Genomic DNA, 21,193 nt, shown 5'->3' on the forward strand with positions numbered 1-21,193 from the left:
GTACTCAAGATCTCAGGGATCATGAAATCTGTACATGTCATTATTGTATATAATTTTCCCCATAAAATGTGGTGAAGAACAGATTAAACTTTTAAGCAAGCCTTTAGCCACTTGGCAAGGATGAATTTCGGTGTGACGGTGAGTGAGTACAGTGGAGCCTGGTTGATGGATGGATGCTGGGTGCTTGATTGATCTTCTTTAGTCAAAGACTCAGAGCCACAGACTGGTCTCACTGTGGGTCTAGTTCAAATTCAGGCCTTGGCAAAATAAAAGGTTAACAAAAGTCATAGACCATCAGGATTGTTAAGTGATATATTAAATTTGGCGATGCCAATAAACAGTATTATAATACATCACCTAGTGATGGGGATACATTCTGAGAAATGCATTGTTAGGCAATTTCTTCATTCTGTGAACATCGTAGAGCATACTTACGTAAACCTAGGTGGCGTAGCCTGCTACACACTTAGGCTATAAGGTCCAGCCTATTGATCCTAGACTACAAACCTGTAAGGCATGTGACTGCACTGAATGCCGTAGACAGCTAACCATAATGGTGAATGTTTGTGTATCTAAACATAGAAAAGGTACAATAAAATTACAGTATTACAGTTTTATTGGACTACTGTGGTATATGTGGTCCATTATTGACCAAAATGTCATTATGTAATGCTTAACTCTATAATTCACTGATTAGGTTTCAGCTTTCATAGAAAAAGTCATGATTGTCTTCTACCTTATTTGAACTGACCTCTCAATTGCCTCATTTATTATTAGGCATTCTTGTGTTTCTTCAGCCACACATTTATTTATTTATCTATTTTTGAGACAGTCTCACTCTCTCGCCCAGAATGGAGGGCAGTGGTGTGATCTTGGTTAACTGCAACCTCCATCTCCCAGGCTCAAGTGATTCTTGTGCCTCAGCCTCCCAAGTAGCTGGGACTACAGGTGTGCACCACAGCACCCTGCTAATTTTTCTATTTTTCAGTAGAGATTGGGCTTCACCCTGTTGCCCAGGCTGGTCTCAAACACCTGGCCTCAAGTTATCCACCTTCCTTGGCCTCCCAAATTGCTGGGATTACAAGCAGGAGCCATTGTGCCCAGCCTCAGGCACACCTTTATGGACAACTTTTTAGAACACTGTTGAAACTGTAGGATAAGATGTTTACCAAAGCAGCTAGTGTGATTCAATGTATGTTGATTAATTTTGCATGTTGATAGAATTCACTTACTAGTTTTCCTTCTTAGAGGGTAACCTTTTCAGATTCTGGGGTACTTCAGTTGATTGTTAAAACTGACTATAGCAATCATCTCATTCTGGCCACCTCCCACTTTAAAAGAATCTTTAGAGCCAATATCTGATTTCGAGGAATGAATCTCTCGAATTTGAATTTCAGGCATCAGGTTGGCGGGAGGGATACCTGTTCATGCTCCTGGAATTCTGAATCATGGGTGATTAGCTCTCACTATGTGGAAGAGACTAACCTACTTTCAATTAGTAGTTACCCCAGCAGCATTCCTCACTCTAATAAGAGGCAGAGTGGGGAGATAGGAGAGGCAAGATTAGGGAAGCACAAGGATATTCAAGGTCAGGTTGTAGTGCAGCGTCCCCAGCTTCCTGGAAGGCAAATGTATTAGTCTGTTCTCACACTGTTAATAAAGGCATATCCGAGACTGGGTAATTTATATCTATAAAAAAGAGGCTTAATGGACTTACAATTCCACATGACTGGGGAGGCCTTGCAGTCATGGCAGAAGGTAAAGGAGAAGCAAAGGCATGTCTTACACGGCAGCAGGCAAGAGAACTCGTGCAGGGGAACTCCCATTTATAGAACCATCAGATCTTGTGAGACTTATTCACTACCACGAGAACAGTATGGGGGAAACCACCCCTAAAATTCAATTATCTCTACCTGGCCCTGCCCTTGACACATGGGGATTATTACAATTCAGGATGAGATTTGGCTGGAGACACAGCGAGACCATATCAGGGAACTAGTACATTGAATACAGGAATCTCATCTTATGGTGACATCACAAGTTCTTAGGTCTGAATCAAAATAGTTTCAAATCTTTTTGTTTCCCACCTTGACTGCAGGTGCATAAAGAGGGGGGAAAAGCCCAATGTCATTAACAGAAGAGAAGGACATAAGCCCACAAGCAGAGAAACAGAAGTTAGAGCCCTTAGAAAGAAATGAGTATGATTACTGCAGATACCTGGGAGAGAAAAGATAGAAGCAGACATGGATGAACTAGATATAGGTTGTTCTAGGAAATGCATGAACAGTGATGGTGAGTGGGACAGTTTATTTGTGGAACTCATGCAGTATTGACTTCTTGACACATGCAGCTTCTATGGAATACCAGAAAACCAAAGGCATATTGTCATTTGCAGATGGAGAAGATGCCAAGTAGAAAATCTATAGACATGCCAAGAGGAAATGATCATTTTACTCATTTAGACTAATTTTTGGAAGAAGCAAAGTCAAATTAGCATCAGAAAGACTTAATCAGAATATTTTCATCCGAGTTATTTATTGCTGTGCAACAATTTACCCCAAAACTTTGTGGCTTAAAACAACAACAATCATTTTACTATCCTCATAGATTCTGTGGGTCAGCAATTTGGGGGATGCCTGGCTGAGTGGTTTTGGCTCTGGGTCTTATATGTCATCGTAGTTACATGTGGCTGAAGCCAATGCAGTGGGGGCTGGTGGGCTTGCTCTCTTTCTTCTTGAAGTCTTAGGGTCCTTCCCTGTAATTTGTACATGAACTAGTAGCCTCAGGGAAGTCAAACTGCTACATGAGGGTGCAACTCTTCAAAAGCATGTGTCCTAAAAGAATCAGGTGGGAGCGGAATTGCTTTCTATACCCTCACCTGAGGTCGCATTAAATCACTTTCCCCATAGTTATCAGCTTACAGAGATTCAAGGGGAGGGAATGTAGACCCTGCCTCTCAATGGGAGTAGGGTTAAAATCATGTTGTAAGTAAAGCCATGTAGGATGGAATACATCATTGTTGTCATCTTTGGAAGATGCTATTAGCTGCAATTTTAGATAGATGTATTTTTATAATTATTTTCAGGTATGAGCACAAATATACACTAGTTAGAGAAAAATGTGCACAATGAAAGTACCTTGCACTGCCTGGGATTGTCCTTCATTTGCATCGAAACAGGCGCTGGACAGCTTTGTATTCAGGCCCTTGTCCCTGTCTAACCCTTTGATTTTTATAATGACTTGTTAGTCCCATGTCCAGCTCAGTTAATTGTCTGTTTGGAATCATATTTCTCTTAACTGGTTGCAGAGAATATCCCATTCTTAGATAGTGGCTGGCAGCTTTAAGCACTAGATGAGGGCTGCCCAATAGTTATTGTAAGGGCTGTATTCTGTCCCCTAAAATTCATGTGTTGAAGTGCTAACCCCCAGTATCTCAGAATGTGACTGCATTTGGAGATAGGGTCTTTCGAGTGAAAATTAAGTTAAAAGAAGGCCTTTACGGTGGGCTCTAATCCAATACAATTCACCTTATAAGAAGAGAACATTTGAACACAGGCACACACAGAAGAGAAACCATGGGAAGACGCAGGGAGAAGACACCCATCTACAAGCCAAGGAGAGAGGTCTCAGAAAAACCCATCTGCTGCCAACACCTTGATGTCAGACCGTGACTCTCCAATCATAAATTGACAACAGTCACTGCATTTCTGTTGTTTAAGCCATCTAGTCTGTGCTATTTGTTATGGCAGCCCTTGCAAACTAATATACTTATTCAAGGTTTCAGCACATGAAATGTATTTTGAGAGGTGCCTTTGAAGGTTCTACTTCTCTGGACCATGTTTTCAAATTTATTTTTCTTTTTTATTTTTTTTTGAGTCAGAGTTTTGCTCTTGTCTCCCAGGCTATAGTGCAATGGTACGATCTCGGCTCACTGCAACCTCTGCCTCCCGGGTTCAAGCGATTCTCCCGCCTCAGCCTCTCGAGCAGCTGGAATTACAGCCATCCACCACCACACCTGGCTAATTTTTGTATTTTTAGTAGAGATGGGGTTTAACCATGTTGCACAGGCTGATCTCGAACACCTGACCTCAGGTTATCCACCCACCTCAGCCTCCCAAATTGCTGGGATTAGAGGTGTGAGCCACCATGCCCAGCCTCAAACTTATTTTTTTTAAAGCAGCAGATGCCTTTTTTCCTCCAAAACTAAATACAATTCTTTTATCTGTAAAATATACATATAGCATTTTATTGGTATATGATTTGTTTAGAAGTTTGAAATAGTTCCTTATAACAAAGGCACTGGATGGGAACAATGAAATGGTTTAAGTATACAAGCGCTCAGAAACCTACAGCATTTGGGCAAAAAGTAACAGCCTACTCCTTCACCTCTCCCCTGCCATGGAGAGTTGCATTCTTCTTGCTCACGAAGTTCAGCATTGTGTTATGAGACTAGCACTTCAACCTATTTCCAGGCCAGAAAAATGGGAGGTAGAAACATAGCATGCAGCTCGTCCAAGGTTGCTGATCTCCTCACCAAATGACTCCTGGCATCTATATCTAAGTTCTAGAGGAAGCTCCAAAGGGCCTGAACAAGACTACGCCTGAGCAAGACTGCCTGGGGCTACGCGGAAAGACGTGTCACAATCTGCTGCTCTTACAGTGCACAGTGAAGCAGGCATGGACTTTGGAGCCTGATGATCTAGCTGTGAATCTTAACTTGACCACAACTAACCAAGCAACCCTGGGCCAGATCTGTCACCTCTCTGAGTCTCAGTTTCCTCATCTGTAATAAAGGGGATTTAAACACTAGCCTTGTGGGTTCTTGCGAGGATTAAACAAATTAAAATGCGTGTTTACCCAGCACAGTGTTTGGCATATGACTTATTAAATATTTATTTTTCTTACTCCTGGGAGAGCAAGTGCAGGGCTCAAATGAGATAATGTAGATGGAAGCGCTTTGTAGTCTGCGTACCGTCATCTCTGTGCCAGTTGCAACTGTGATGTGGTTTGACATTGACTCATTCCTGACCATGTGGGCCTGAAGTCAATGGATTCTCATTTTCTCTTGGATGAGAGAAAGGGGTAACAACATCCAAAGGGGAACATGGATATGCTGGAGACTGTGAATGTGCTCAGTGTCACTTGTGCAGGCTTGAAAAACTGGTGGTCAGAGTGAATTTTGAATTTTTTTTTTTTTTTGAGACATAGTCTCACTCTGTCGCCCAGACTGGAATGCAGTGGCATGATCTCAGCTCATTGTAACCTCTGCCTCTTCAGTTCAAACGATTCTTCTGCCTCAGCCTCCCGAGTAGCTGGGATTACAGGCGCCCACCACCATGACCAGCTAATTTTTGTATTTTTAGTAGAGACGGGGTTTCACCATGTTGGCCAGGCAGGTCTTGAACTCCTGACCTCGTGATCCACCTTCCTCGGCCTCCCAAAGTGCTGGGATTACAGGCATGAGCCACTGCACCCAGCCCTGAAAATGTTTTTATGCTGTAGTGGGCATGGTGGCTCACACCTGTAATTCCAGCACTTTGGGAAGCTGAGGTGGGAAGGTCACTTGAGGCCAGGAGTTTGCGACCAGCCCGGGCAATACAGCAAGACCCCATTTCTACAAACAGTTTTTATTTTTAAAAAATTTTTAAAAATTATACTTGAAGTTCTAGGGTATATGTGCACAACGTGCAGGTTTGTTACATATGTATACCTGTGCCATGTTGGTGTGCTGCACTCATTAACTCATCATTTACATTAGTTATTTCTCCTAATGCTATCCCTCTCCCCACCCCCAACCCCACAATAGGCTCCAGTGTGTGATGTTCCCCTTCTTGTGTCCAAGTGTTCTCATTGTTCAATTCTCACCTATGAGTGAGAACATGTGGTGTTTGGTTTTCTGTCCTTGAGATAGTTTACTGAGAATGATGGTTTCCAGCTGCATCCATGTCCCTACAAAGGACATGAACTCATCCTTTTTTATGGCTGCATAGTATTCCATGGTGTATATGTGCCACATTTTCTTAATCCAGTCTATCATTGATGGACATTTGGGTGGTTCCAAGTCTTTGCTATTGTGAATAGTGCTGCAATAAACATATATGTGCTTCTTTCTTTATAGCAGCATGATTTATAGTCCTTTGGGTATATACCCAGTAATAGGATGGCTGGGTCAAATGGTATTTCTAGTTCCAGATCCTTGAGGAATCGCCACACTGTCTTCCACAATGGTTGAACTAGTTTACAGTCCCACCAACAATGTAAAAGTGTTCCTACTTCTTCACATCCTCTCCAGCACCTGTTGTTTCCTGACTTTTTAATGATTGCCATTCTAACTGGTGTGAGATGGTATCTCATTGTGGTTTTGATTTGCATTTCTCTGATGGCCAGTGATGATGAGCATTTTTTCATGTGTCTGTTGGCTGCATAAATGTCTTCTTTTGAGAAGTGTCTGTTTATATCCTTTGCCCACTTTTTGATGGGGTTGTTTGATTTTTTCTTGTAAATTTGTTTAAGTTCTTCGTAGATTCTGGATATTAGCCCTTTGTCAGATGGGTAGATTTTAAAAATTTTCTCCCGTTCTGTAGGTTGCCTGTTCACTCTGATGGTAGTTTCTTTTGCTGTACAGAAGCTCTTTAGTTTAATTAGATCCCATTTCTCAATTTCGGCTTTTGTTGCCATTGCTTTTGGTGTTTTAGACATGAAGTCTTTGCCCATGCCTATGTCCTGAATGGTATTGCCTAGGTTTTCTTCTAGGGTTTTTATGATTTTAGGTCTGATATTTAAGTCTTTAATCCATCTTGAATTAATTTTCTATAAAAGTTTTTTTAAATAGCCAGGTCGGGTGATGTACACCTATAGTCCTAGTTACCCCAGAGGGTGAGGCGAGAAGATCACTTGAGCCCAGGAGGTTGAGGCCACAGTTAGCCATGATTGCTCCACCATACTCCAGCCTGGGTGACAGAGCAGGATCCGTCTCTAAAATAAATAGTGATAATAAAGTAAAATAAAATGTTTCTTCTCAGTTATGAAGTCACTAGTTTTATGAAGGATTTTGGAATATAATAGATGGCTCAAGAGTTCATGCCCTACCCCAAATGCCAAAGGGATTTATGTCAGAACCTGACCATATAATTTCCCAGGTCATCACATTTGCCATTTGGACACTGGCATATCAAATGTTATTTAATAAATTAGGTTATAGCTAAGGGTCTGTTTTATGGATTCGCCATACCCAGAAAAAGGTATTTGTATTGGAAATTGTGTTTAAATCTGCTAAGAATATAGCCATTGTAATGTAGAGAACAGATGGGCACGAACAGGGCTATTTTCCTTGAGCAATCCTGAATTAGCATCGTAGATATTGAAGATGGCATAAGCTAATGTTGCCCTCTGCCAAGAGGGACAGCTGTGTCCACATGAGCTTCTCACATCCACCTGGGGACCCCCACATTGTGGCCGGGCTCTCATAGTCCATTTTTGCCTTTCTTGTCTGTTGTTTCTCCCAATCATGTACCTTCTGAACTTTTGTCCATCTTCATTATAGACACCACCCTGTCTCTGCCATCACTCATGAAGTCATTCTTTTCTTTAAAGGCTCTCTCAAAATGTAAGAATTCCATGTGATAAGCATTCATAAAGTTTTCTCCCTAGTTTGGCAATTTACTCGGCTGCCTTCTGCAAACCATCTTCCCTTTCTCCAGTCTTTCTGTTGGTTGGTTGGGCCTTGAATGCTCCCCTCTCTGGCATGTAATGTGTGGATAGGAATGAGAGGGTGGGATAAATACTTGCCTTAAGTTGCCACCTGCTCCTTTGCCTGACATCCCCCATTTAGGGATTCATTCTATGGGGGTTTGCAAATTTTCCACTCTATGGTTTTCGTTATCTTGTGAACTTCTCTGGGAGCTGTTCATCTGACCAAGATCTTGGGCAGCTGCTGATAGGGCAGTGGGGGCTGCAAGTGAGGATAAGCATCTAAGGGAAACTGGATGGGAATGGCTCTACTTTAAGAAAACAGGCCATGATGTGGGTAGCAGGAAGAGTCCAAAATCTCTCCTTCATAGTTTTCGTAGGTTCCAGACTGAACCACGAAGAAGGATTAATTACATGCTTTGCTTTGACTCTAAGTATAGGAAGATCAAATTGGCTCCGTGTGAGAGTAAAGCAGGAAGAAGGGCATACTTGTTTATTTCCATGTTGGCTAAAGTGTGTGTGTGTGCGCGTCTGTGTGTGTGTGGCGCACGCGTTCACCCCACAAGTGACAGCAATTGGTATTAGTGATCTGAGGGAGGCGATGTTGAGAAAGTGTGGGAGACTTTGAATCAGCCCATTCTTAGTGAGCTGGCACTAACAGGTATGGTGAGGACTATAAAGAGATGTAAGAAATTATGCCTACTCTCTGAAAACCTTTCATTTAGTGGGGCAGACCAGATGTCCAGAGAGAAAGGTAACTTTGCAATCGGAGGCCTGTGTGTTTAGAGCCATACTAGAAACAATAAGTACTTTGGAATTCAGAGGTAGACTGGGCTGGTTAGGGGAGGCTTCACAGAGGAGGAGGTGACCCTTGGAATGGGCTTTATAGAATGTGGGAAGAAGTGAGGCTCAGAGGGACACGAATGAAAGCAGAATATTCCAGATAGGAGAAAGCAGAAGTACCCAGGGTTTATCTGGAAGGCAGGAGAGAAGCAATTCAGCTGACACTCAGGGTTTGCGGAGGAGATTAAGGGAGGGGAAGCCAGGAGAAGAGAGATATTAGTTGAGGTAGTACCGTGGGGAGCCTTTGGTGCACAAAAAGTGGAGGCTGGAGAAAGCGCAGGTATGAAATGGTTGTGAAGCAGGAAGCCGGAAGTGCCAGCGCTCACTGGGGAAGGTGGTTTGGCTTCCCATGAGGGCCAGGCCTTAGTTAACACTCGGAGTCAGTTATGGTTCCTAAAGTTTAGAGGAGGAACTGGGCTGAGTAAGAGGGAATAGGGGTGCACTGTCTATGGCAGGAGGGAGTTCTATGACCCCTTGTAGAGCTGGACTATTGTGGACCACCCGGGAGAGGTTTGCTGTGACGTCCTAGGGAAGTCAACACCAATATTTATAGGAATGTCAGAGGGATAGGCAGACCCAGAGACTCTCAAAGGTTGGCTGTTGCTGCTACTTCTTTTTAAAAATAATTATTACATTCAGATTTTTTTCCACTTTATCTTAAAATAATTTCAAACTTGAACTAAACTTGCATTACTAGTACAAAGCACTTTAAAAATTCTAAACTATTTGAGAGTACATTGCTAACTTGATGTTCCATCACTTCCAAATGCAACCAGGAGTAATTCCTGCAAACCAGGACATTCTCCTACATAACAGAAGACAACCACCAATGTCAGAAAACCAACACTGATCCATTGCTAATGCCTGATCCTCAGAGCTCATTTGACTTCTACCAATTATCCCAATACTATCCTTTCTAGTAAGAGGATCCAGTTCAGAGTCACACTTTGCATTTATAACTCTGCCTCTTGTGTAAGGAAGAAAGGAAGAGAGGAAGGGAGGACAGAAGAAGGAAGGAAGCTCCTTTTAGATTTCTCAGACCATTAGGCCTTACAGAAAGTAGCAACAGACAATGTAATACTTTGTCTTCATTTTCTTTTTACTGCCTGGTCATCATTAGTTTTCTGTCCAACGGGAAGGGAATGTGGTAGCATGGATAACTTTGGAACAATTTTGGATTTTTAAATTCATTTTCCAACAGTCTTATAGGTATGTTTTTTCCTGGTTTTATTTAACTTCCATAAACACATAGATCAGAGATGTGCTGAGTAGAAGTAGAATCTGGCTCTTGTGATCTGTTAATACTTCCAAAAGTAGAAAACCAGGATTCTTTTACACAACATTTATTCCCAAAGTGGATCAACTGAACCTGAGCATAGGCCCTAAGACCTTGCTTCCAAGCTAGACCTGAGCAAACTCATTTGTAAGGATTGTCAACTGCTCCTTAGCTTCATCTCAGTACAGTCTCAGTTTTACTGTAATTGTTTATTTCATATTGCTTTCATCCTTCATTTTGCCAGTGATTCATGTGGCGTGTAATATGCATCTCTGAGTGATTTCTTGCCCCCAAACTTGTCTTCCTTTGATATGATTGTTTATTTCCTGAATTAAGAAAAAGGGAATTTTCAGACAAGGTACAGAAGCCACTCTTCATCTCCTTTTGGTTTGAATTCTTTGACATCATTCATTCATTCATTTCACAACCATATACTGCTGCCATACATGGGCACACATCTATGAATAATAATAATGTTTATTTTCAAGGAGTTTGCCATTTGAACTGGGGAGAAGAGCACATGTGAACATGACCTTTGCAGTAGATACTGACCATACCAAGAGGAGGCCAGATAAAGTGCCCTGGCTTTGATCACCAGCGAGGGCATCGTGGAGAGTGTGTATTGAGTTGGAGCGTGAATGGGGTAGAAAGGGCCCTTTGCTTTCCAGTAAAGTTGGAGACTCCACCAAGGAACAAATGAATTCCTCCGGGGCCATATTTAATAAAAACTATGATGATATTCACATCAGTTCTTTAGTGTTAGGAAGAGGCACATTAGGCAGTATCTAGATTCATAGAACTCATAGCATCCTGGACTCCCAGGGGGAGCAGAACCTTCCATAGTAATTTAACATGCTCATTTTACAAACAAAAAATGGAGGCCCCAAGAGATGAGGTTTCTCAACTCAGGTAGCCCTGCTGAGGTGAAAGCAGACCTCAGATCTCCCAACTGTTCATTCACCATCCCCTGAGCCCACAAAAGCCAGGCTCCATGTGGCCCAGAGGCTGAGCCAGCCACCTTGTTCCTGAACCCAGGGAGGGGCTGAGGAGTCCTTAGTAGTGCTCCTGTGGTCTTCATTTGAATCCATGCATGCAGAGGGACAGGAAACACCCTAGGCTCTCAGTTCTGTGGCTGCCTCCCTAAAAGGAGAAGACAGTCCCATAGGGCCTAGAGAGGGATTGCAGAGTGGGGATCAGGCGAGAAGCTGGGGATGTGGGGGAGACGTGCTGCCTTGCAGAAACACTGGACAAAGATTTTCCTGGTCCTCTGACCAGTGGGTCTGCTCCTCTAAACCATTTTTTTTTTTTTTTGGCCAGCCTCCTTTCTTTCCTTTCACCCTTTCTTCTTCTTACTGGTTAAAACCTATCTTTGGGAGGCCGAGGCGGGTGGATCACTAGAGTCAGGAGTTTGAGACAAGCCTGGCCAACCTGGTGAAACCTAATCTCTACTAAAAATACAAAAATTAGCCGAGTGTGGTGGTGTGTGCCTGTAATCCCAGCTGCTTGGGAGACTGAGGCAGGAAAATTACTTGAATCCAGGAGGCAGAGATTTCAGTGAGCCAGGATTGTGCCGCTGCACTCTAGCCTGGGCCACAGAACTGCACTCCGTCTCAAAAACAAACAAACAAACAAACAAACAAACAAACAGCCTATCTTTTTTTTTTTTAAATGCGTTTAATTTTGGAATAATTGTTTATTCACAGAATGTTTTAAAAGTAGCATAAATAGGCCCCATGTACCCTTCACTCAGCTACCCCGATGGTTACATCTTATGTAACTTTGTACAATTGCCTGCCTGTTTTAAAAACCTTAAATTCCTCCCCCTTCCACATCCCTCTCCCTCAGCACCATTGGTCTACCTAGCATAGGGCTCAAGACCTTTCTCAGACAAACATCGCATACCTGTAACATGAGAGCAATTTAGCCTAGATCCAAAGGTCCCTACTCTCAGTGAGGGGAGGGGAAGTTATGATACAATTGTCTTAGCAAATTCTAAAGGAAAATACAGGTGTATCCAGGATTATCCTGAAAATACTAAACCATGGCTGCCATATTTAGTGAAGACTGAACGTATCCTTAGATTTGGGAGCCAAGAATTGATTTGGCTTTAGTCCCCTGGCGAGGGTGGTACTGAGTGAAGCCTTGGTACCATTGAATAGAACTAGTAACAGAGTCCCGGGGCACAGCCGTGAAAGGAGTAAAGGAGAGCGGGGTCTTCTGCTCCTGCCTCTGTCTCAGTCTCATCCCTGCAGCCCACTCCCTCAAGCTATCCCTGCTGAGAACAGCTTCTTCATCATGTCTTCACCAAATCACGAACATCTGGAACTGGGCTGCTTGTTCCCAAAAGAGTCTGGGTCAGGAGCACTCCTTCAATAAAGATGTACAAACCTTGTCACTGTGCTCTCTTGTCAAATTCATCTTGCCCAACACCGCCAGGTCCATTTTTGAAAACCCTACTTCCCTGGCACCCTGCTGGCTGAACATCTTCAGTAGCAACCCTTTGGCTTTTAAATCTGTTCTGAAGCCTCCATGTTCATCTTCTTAGGGTCTTCCTGCAATCAGGAATCATCTCCAATCAGGAATTCCTCTCCAATTTCTTTGTATACTTCCAGGTATGATCATAGCCCCAGCTTCTCCATCAGCTAAGTCTCCCTTGATTATTCCAACCCGTAAGGAGAGTTCTGTTTAAGAATTCCCACTGTTGATTGCCTATACTGGCTCCTTGGCACTTAATACTGCTGTGTACTGTTAGTTAATCTTTCTATGATTGGATCCTCAATATAACTATACCTTCCAACCTGCCACTACTGCTGAGAATAATGTTCTAGCTGTCTTTGCACAGTTGTGTCTGACACTCAGGAGGCAAGCTCTGGGCTGGAGTTTTCAGACAGACCTGCTACATTCCTGCAGTCTGTGTGCCAGTGGGAAGAAGAAAGAATGTCTGGTGTCTTTAAAAGTATATACCCAAAGGATTATAAATCATGCTGCTATAAAGACACATGCACACGTATGTTCACTGCAGCACTATTCACAATAGCAAAGACTTGGAATCAACCCAAATGTCCATCAGTGACAGACTGGATTAAGAAAATGTGGCACATATACACCATGGAATACTATGCAGCCATCAAAAGGGATGAGTTTGTGTCCTTTGTAGGGACATGGATGCAGCTGGAAACCATCATTCTTAGCAAACTATCACAAGAACAGAAAACCAAACACCGCGTGTTCTCACTCATAGGTGGGAACTGAACAATGAGATCACTTGGACTCGGGAAGGGGGACATCACACACCGGGGCCTATTATGGGGAGGGGGGAGGGGGGAGGGATTGCACTGGGAGTTATACCTGATGTAAATGACGAGTAGTTGGGTGCTGACGAGTTGATGGGTGCAGCACAGCAACATGGCACAAGTATACATATGTAACAAACCTGCATGTTATGCACATGTACCCTAGAACTTAAAGTATAAAAAAAAAAAAAAAAAGTACAGGTAAGGATGCCTTTGGGGAGCATTGGGAATCACCTGGGTAAGGCTTTCTCCAGTAATAAGGGTGTTTGGTTGCTAGGGAGCCAAACAGGACAAATGCCACTAAATGTTCACCATACTTATATAGGACATTGAAAATTTCTTTCTTTCTCTTTCTTTCTCTTTCTTTCTTTCTTTCTTTCTTTCTTTCTTTCTTTCTTTCTTTCTTTCTTTCTTTCTTTCTTTCTTTCTTTCTTTTTTTCTTTCTTTCTTTTTCTTTCTTTCTCTCTCTCTCTCTTTCTTTCTCTTCTCTTTCTCTTCCTTCCTTCCTTCCTTCCTTCCTTCCTTCCTTCCTTCCTTCCTTCCTTCCTTCCTTCCTTCCTTCCTTCCTTCCTTCCTTCCTTCCTCTCTTTCTCTCTTTCTCTCTTTCTTCTCTTTCTCTCTTTCTTGAGACAGAGTCTCACTCTGTTACCCAGGGTGAAGTGCAGTGGCACCATCTCAGCTCACTGCAACCTCCACCTCCTGGGTTCAAACGATTCTCATGCCTCAGGCTCCTGAGTAGCTGGAATTACAGGTGCATGCCACAGTGCCTGGCTATTTTTTGTTTGTTTGTTTTAAGTAGAGAAGGAGTTTCACCAAGTTGGCCAGCTGGTCTTGCACCCCTGGCCTCAAGTGATCCGCCCGCCTTGGCCTCTCAAAGTGCTGAGATTACAGGTGTGAGCCACTGCACCCGGCCAGGACATTGAAAATCTCTGAGTCCTAGTTTTCTTATGTTTGAACTGAAAATAATAATATTTATCAAACGAGGTTGTTTTAAAGATTAAATAAGGTGATGTGCGAAGTCCCATACTGCCTGGCATAAATGAGCACTTAACAAATGTGAGCCCTTCTCTCCTACTGTTAGTTCCTTAATCCTTTATCAGGAAGGTTGTTCCCCATAACCCTTTAGAGCTTCTTATCTGGGCATAGTAACTTTAATGGAAATCTCTAATGACAATCCCCTTCTAGTCTTTTGTGTGTGTCTATTTAAATGACTCCAAGTCTCCTTTGCAGCAAGAGATAGTGACAGCCTGCTTTTATTTTATTTTATGATATACTTCCTTAAATGAAAATTACCACTTATGAGCATCACTGATTTTTATTTTATTTCATTTCTTCTTGCTGATTCTGAAATTCCGAATGGATGAGGACTAGTTGGGTTTTATGGTTTGAGGCTGTGTCTGTCTCACTGTCTATCATAATTGGTAGCACCAAGGGGACTTGGGAGAAGCAGAGCTGAGGGCACTATCGACTCGACTGAAGATGCGGGCATTGTTACAACTGGCAAAGTCATGGGTAGATATGAGTCTGTGGTCTCAACTGAGTAACTAGCGGCAAACCAAGAATTGATTCTGTTGCTAGGGTCAAATTTTTCCAAAGGGCAGATGGAAGTGTTCAACTGAATATCATCCTCAGGTCACAAATGCTGTTCTTTTCGCACCCAACTGTAGGTGTTTCTTCAATGGCCCCTTATTATCTTGACTCATTTTTGACAAATACCCACTCCGGGGTTGGGACCCTGCTGCTGTTTTTGTTGTGAATAACATTTACAAACAAGTCATGCTGAGGAGATGAGTCATTTAATCACAGTCTGCGTGGATCCCACCAGCCAGTCGCCAGCCTGCAGGGCTGAGGTTGAGGGGGCTGCACTGTGATGTCAAGGAAGGAATGGGGAGCAACTTCTCTCACTCATCAAGAAAGTTACTTCTGGCCTGCCATCTGGCAGCAGAAATTACTTCTCCAAAATTGCTAGTATAAGTTAATGGGGCCTAGAGTACAAATAACAGGCACATCAGCCACAACCTGGCCTGATTGGCTCCTTCTTATCAAGCACGGAGATGTGACTCTACTGGATATGGGGTGGGAATTTTTTCCTTCATTTTTCTTTAATATCCCCACTGGGCCACTACATAAAAGGTTCATACATTCTATAACGTGATACCTCTTTGATACTTAACTCTTTACATATGGCTCCATGAGGGAGACTGGGTAGAACTGCCAGATTCAAAGAGGGGCCACACAGAAGACCCAGGAGCTTGTAAACAGCCTGACTTTATGGCTGTTCCTGTGAAAACCTATCTCCCTTTGGATTTATGGCTCTCGTTTTATTTGTTTCCTCCCTTCTCAGACAATTGGACCACATGTCTCAGCTGCTGGTGCATCAGTAAATATTTTCTGAATGAATGAATGAGAAGAACTATTGCCAATGTGTATCAGGATGTGTAAGGGTGACCACGGAGAGAACAGATGGAACTGACCCTTACTTAGGCAGTGACCTAAGGTGGGGGGACCTCGCTCAGCCCCTTGGTGAGGTGAACGGGAGTATTGGTAAAGAACAGAGAAAATGAAGACACTTGGTTTTATGCCATCTGAGATCATGGGCTTCCTTTTTAAAGAAAGTGTTTAGGAAGTGGAAAGATAGGCCAGTAGGCATGCAAGGGGGAAAATATGCGTTTTAGAGCCAAACATAGTCCCCTGGCTTACAATGGTGATAAATAAAGGAATGAAGTAGATGGATGAGCCACGGCGAAGCACTAGATGACTCCGAGTTGGGAGCCAGCCGCCTGAAGTCCTGGGGGGCTCTCAAGGTAGCTTGCTGTTCTAGAGACTTAATTACCACTGTAACTCATGACACATAATTGCATGTCAGATAGGCTAGTCTTCGTGCTGAACTGCAGCCTTTTGGAAATAAATGATGCTTATTTCTCTTTCTCCTGCAAACTGACCGACTAGATTTCTAATACACATTTTATTGTTCCTCTTTCTTATCCTAGTTCTTCAACGGAAATAGCAGCAGTGGCACGATTTCATGAAGAACTCACATAAAACTTGTGGAATCATAAAATCTTAAATTTTTAGAGTATATTTGAGAGCTAATCTCAATTGCAAAAGTCCCTTGGAGTTGGTTAAAATAAAGAAAGAAGCAAGTCAAATTTTCAGGGAACCTCAGTTTTAAAATACATTCAATCTAATTTTAATTTAGGAACTTTGTAATCTCTTTTTTTTTCTATAAAGAGATACTTCTTTTTTTTTCCTGTCTCACCATGTTAGATCCAAATCCCACTACAGTGTGAGGAATTGTGAATAGAAAGTAGGTAGTTTTCTTTGAAAGAGAAAGTTGAAGATGGAACCCAAAGGCATGTAGAAAAATCTGGAGGAGTTTTATTACTTAATCATGTCATTGTTTTACTGAATAGAGCATGACTGGTCCTTAAATTTTTAACATCTGTTTTTTTTCAAATAGACTTCATTACCCTGTGTTCATTAATTTAATGAAAAGGCTCATGATTATCTTCAAATTCCTGAATACGGGGCCAGATGTTTTGAAAATTATTTTCTAATGTAGGAGTTTCTCACCTTTTCTTAAAGATATTTCTTTTGTCCTCCTAGTAACTTAAGAGCATCTAAGAAGACCGAAGCAAGGAGAAGTCTGTTGGTGGAGATTTATATTTATAGTCCTTGATGAACTGAATACATTTACAAGCTGCATTTTGAAATCATAAATATCTCATGTGAAGCAATCAAAATTCCAAAATCATCTAATCAAGAATGACATCAGAGGCAAACAGTCTCTAGATGGAGTAGGTATAATTCCCTCTGTAAATCTTACACTTAGAGCAGATGTTCTAATTCTGTGGATTAAGTTAGGAAGTGTTGAGCTAAGCTGTCCACAAGACAGTTATTTAGAAAAGGTGAACTAATATGAACTCGAGTTTCTTAAACAGAAAGACAGGGAGGTCATTCATAATCCACGCCTTCCTCCCCTAGCCTATAACCATCCTCTCAGTCAGCTGAGGGGAATTGGGCTGCCAAATAAAACAGAACGGTCATTACCAAAGATAAAGGGGTGCTTTCTAAGGACAGCCTTGGGGTGACGCAAGACCTGCAGAAGTGTGCATATTGTTCCTTCTGTAGGAGATTCTCTCCCTATTCCTTGCCTTTTAGCTCTTTTCTATAGGATCGAGAACAGAAAAGAACAGCAGCAGGTTCTACAGCTTTTCAATTCCAACTAGTAGCTATTTTGGTTCATTGATCAAGCAAGACATATGGATTCAGAAATACAAGATCTGTATGTTTTACTTCTGCCTCACATCGCATCATTTGGCATCTCAATTAGGTGGACTCCTGTGGCGGGAAAGAGGGTGTGGAATGTATTGATATGGCCCTAGTTATTGCAACATTTGGGCCCTGGCCCCTGATCTAGAAACAGAACTGTCGGCTCCAAAGGTCTGTTGTTAACAGTTTATGCAGTGTTGTCAAAAGCTGCATTCATTCTTTACTGTTTTCTTATTGCTTTTATAATAAATATTTACAGATTTATTGCATACTTATTTTCCAAATGGATAGACATTTTTAGAAATGACATTTCTGAAAGTGCAGAAGCTATCTGGCACATATACAGTGTATCGTACCATGTGTTTTCTGACAAGAGCATCATCGAAACTGTCTCCGTAGTTTATCTGATGAAACTCGATTGCAATACGTTGTATCAAGTTTATGGCCCCATTCTTTTCCTCTATGCTTTTTATTTTTACATCTGACATAGAGAAAATAGCAAGATTTTCTTTATTCCCTAGCAAACGAATCTGTAAAAGCCACAGAAACTTCTCTCTTCTTCACCAACGAAGAGGGAGAGTCTGCATTCCACAGCTTGTCCCCTCTGCTAGAGAATTTATTTTGAGACACATTGTCTGTATATTGTCTTTCCTTTTAAGGAAAGGAGAAAGTCATGTTAAAAACCATAAGATGTCTTAATGCTTAAACTATAAATTATTTTTAAAAATGCCTGTTATTAGACAAAGGGTGCTGCAACATAAGAGTCGTGTGGATTATTTCGGTGTCATAACTGTGAAGCTGTGGCCATTTCTTTGACAGGCTATAGAAGAGTTTCCAATACCTGCAGAAAAATAGATACGATGACATTCTTGGAATTACAGGATAGTGGTGTAGAATAGGACAACACCTTATTTTACTACTGTATTGTCTTGGTTTTGAAAGAATCATGTGTTTGGGTTGTGGAGTTTACCTTTTTTTTTTTTTTTTTCAATTAAAGGTTCAGACTTTAAAGGAATATCTACAAAAATATCCACGAAAACCTAGGAATAACATTGCAACCTCTGTGTGACTTAGATTCTGTTTAGGAGGGGTTGATCTGGATAGTTTGTGGCAGCAATCAAGGTGTCTATGTTTAAAATTGTTAACTCTTGACTTTGTTTGAAATGATATAGCAGACATAGACCATGATAATTTTTTTGACCTGTTTTGTTCCCGAAAGAATCTGCAATGGCAAGTCAGCTACACCATTACAGGAGAAGGAAGATAAAAGACAGATTTTACATGTCTATTTATATTAAAACTGCAACTAGGACTAGTGGGTGAATATTTCAAGGAGGGAGACTTCGATGAACTAGAAGGAAAACTTGCCAACCATAGAAGCTTTTAACCATAAAATAGCCTCTTGGAAAGAGAGCGAGCCCCTGTCAATAGATGTGTTCAGATGGGTTGATTACCCAAGAGTAATTTTGAAGGGATTTTTTGCATTGTATTCACTGATATCTTCTTTTTTTTTTTTTTTTTTTTGAGACAGAGTCTCACTCTGTTACCTAGGCTGGAGTGCAGTGGTGCAATCTCAGCTCACTGCAATCTCTGCCTCCCAGGTTCAAGTGATTCTCCTACCTCAGCATCCTGAGTAGCTGGGATTACAGGCACCCACTACCATGCCCAGCTAATTTTCTCTATCTTTAGTAGAGATGGGGTTTCTCCACTTTGGCCAGGCTGGTCTCGAACTCTTGACCTCAGGTGATCCACCCGCCTTGGCTTCCCAAAATGCTGGGATTACAGGCATGAGCCACTGCGCCCGGCCTGTTTTAACTGATATCTTAGGGCTCAATCCACTGCAAGCATTTAAAAAGTCAGTGTTCTATTAATTTACATACGTAAAATTTCATTAAAGTAGGATTTCATCAATTTGTAATTTGGAATAATTGAGCTGAAATCTTTCATTATTGTAGTACATATTTTTTCTTTTTAAAAAGAGTATAAATAAGATTAGAGGAAGATTTTTAAAACACTTGAAATATGCTTCTGTGTTTAAATGCTCTAGAAGCATCAATTTATTTAGGAAAATACTCATTATAAATCACGTATTAAAGTATTGATCTCTACTGGCTAATACCTCTTAGTATAAACTTGAAAGTAATGCAACTATTCCTTTGAACATGCTCTAATAAAAAGCCTTTTTTTCCTTCTAAAATAAGTCTACTTAGTATCACTTTACATGTATCTACGTACATATTTTAAAGAATAATTTTTAAAAAGGTAAAACCATGACAAATTTAAAATGAACACATGCTAATGATTTTATTTAACTCACTAACTAATAAGGGAACTAGAACAGTGTTACAACTGGTTCCAAGAAGAATTCAAAGACCAGATGTATTTATAGGTTATTAAGAATGCCAAAATGAATTTGTTTAGGTAGATGCAAAACTGACTTCTTTCACAGTGGGAGAGGCAAGACAATAGAACCTCGCTTGGACAGATTTTGCCTTTTTATGGACAGGAATTATTTGCATTATTACCAGACTTCTACAAGTTAACTTACATCTCTTCAAAGTTGTCAAATAGCTTAGTCAAGGAGAATAAAAGGCAGAGAAAAACAGAACGGATGAAACAGTTAGGAATACTACCAAATTTAAAACCTTTTCGAGCTTTTCCTTACTCACACACCCCCCACACATATTGAGCCATATCACAGGGAAGTTATAGTGATGCTATGTTAGACATAGCATCCCTATCTGTTGATATTAAACCAACCACTTCTATGTTCATAACTCAAGTAGATTTCAGCAATTCAGTTCACCTCACTTTCTACTCCCAAATCCTAACAATGTGGTGAATATTATGTCCGAGAGCACCAGCTTTATTTTCAAGATGAGTAAGATGATGACATAGAGGATGGAAAGGCCAGTCAACCTTCTCAGGTGCATGTGTTCTGTGGAGGGCTCAACTTCAGCACTAATTTGGCACACTTCTTCATTTTTTTGAGTTTCAGATAAATAATATAGGAAAGGAGTCACCAATGATGTCATTGGTAGGTAAGAGATAATGAAACTAATTGGGCAAGAAAACCCCATCTAGATCACACAATGCCTAAATGACAGCTGTCTTTTCAAGGGAATCATGTTGGGACATTGAACAATTAGTGGCCTTAAGAGCTTGAGTACATTTTTTGATTATCCTCAAAGATATGACAAGGTTGAACTTTACCTGAGTCCTGTGCTTTCAGAAAAAGTGTGGGTAAGAAATTCCCCAGTCGGCCGGGCACAGTGGCTGATGCCTGTAATCCCAGCACTTTGGGAGGCTGAGTTGGGAGGATCCCTTGAGCCCAGGAGCTCAAGACCAGCCTGGGCAACATAGCAAGACCCCATCTTAAAGCAAGCAAGCAAACAAACAAACAAATAAACAAAAAGAGAGAAAGACATCTCCCAATGGTTTTGAGTTCCAGGGAATGACTAACCACAAAGGATGACCATGCCCTGTAGATTCTGAGATAAGACCCTTTTTTATCCTTTTTCTTGACCCATAAAATACTCTCAGATGACTCCACTGTCTACCTGCCTCTGTAAAACCCTTTTCTTTGGGATGCTGTTCCTTTTCTTCAAGATATTCCTTATAATAAACATTCTCCCTATTGCAATAGCCTGAATAAAATCATCTTCCTAATCGTCTGATGCATTTTGCTGAAATTGGAATTATATTTTTGGTCATATGAGCATAAATTTGGTTTCTGGAAATAATAAAAATCATACAGAGGCAGATATGGTAAAGAGGTGAGTGGGCAGGGTATACTGCCATTTTGGGTAAAATCCCTGGT

This window comes from Macaca thibetana, chromosome 18 (genome assembly GCF_024542745.1).
Source record: "Macaca thibetana thibetana isolate TM-01 chromosome 18, ASM2454274v1, whole genome shotgun sequence".
NCBI classification, from domain to species: domain Eukaryota; kingdom Metazoa; phylum Chordata; class Mammalia; order Primates; family Cercopithecidae; genus Macaca; species Macaca thibetana.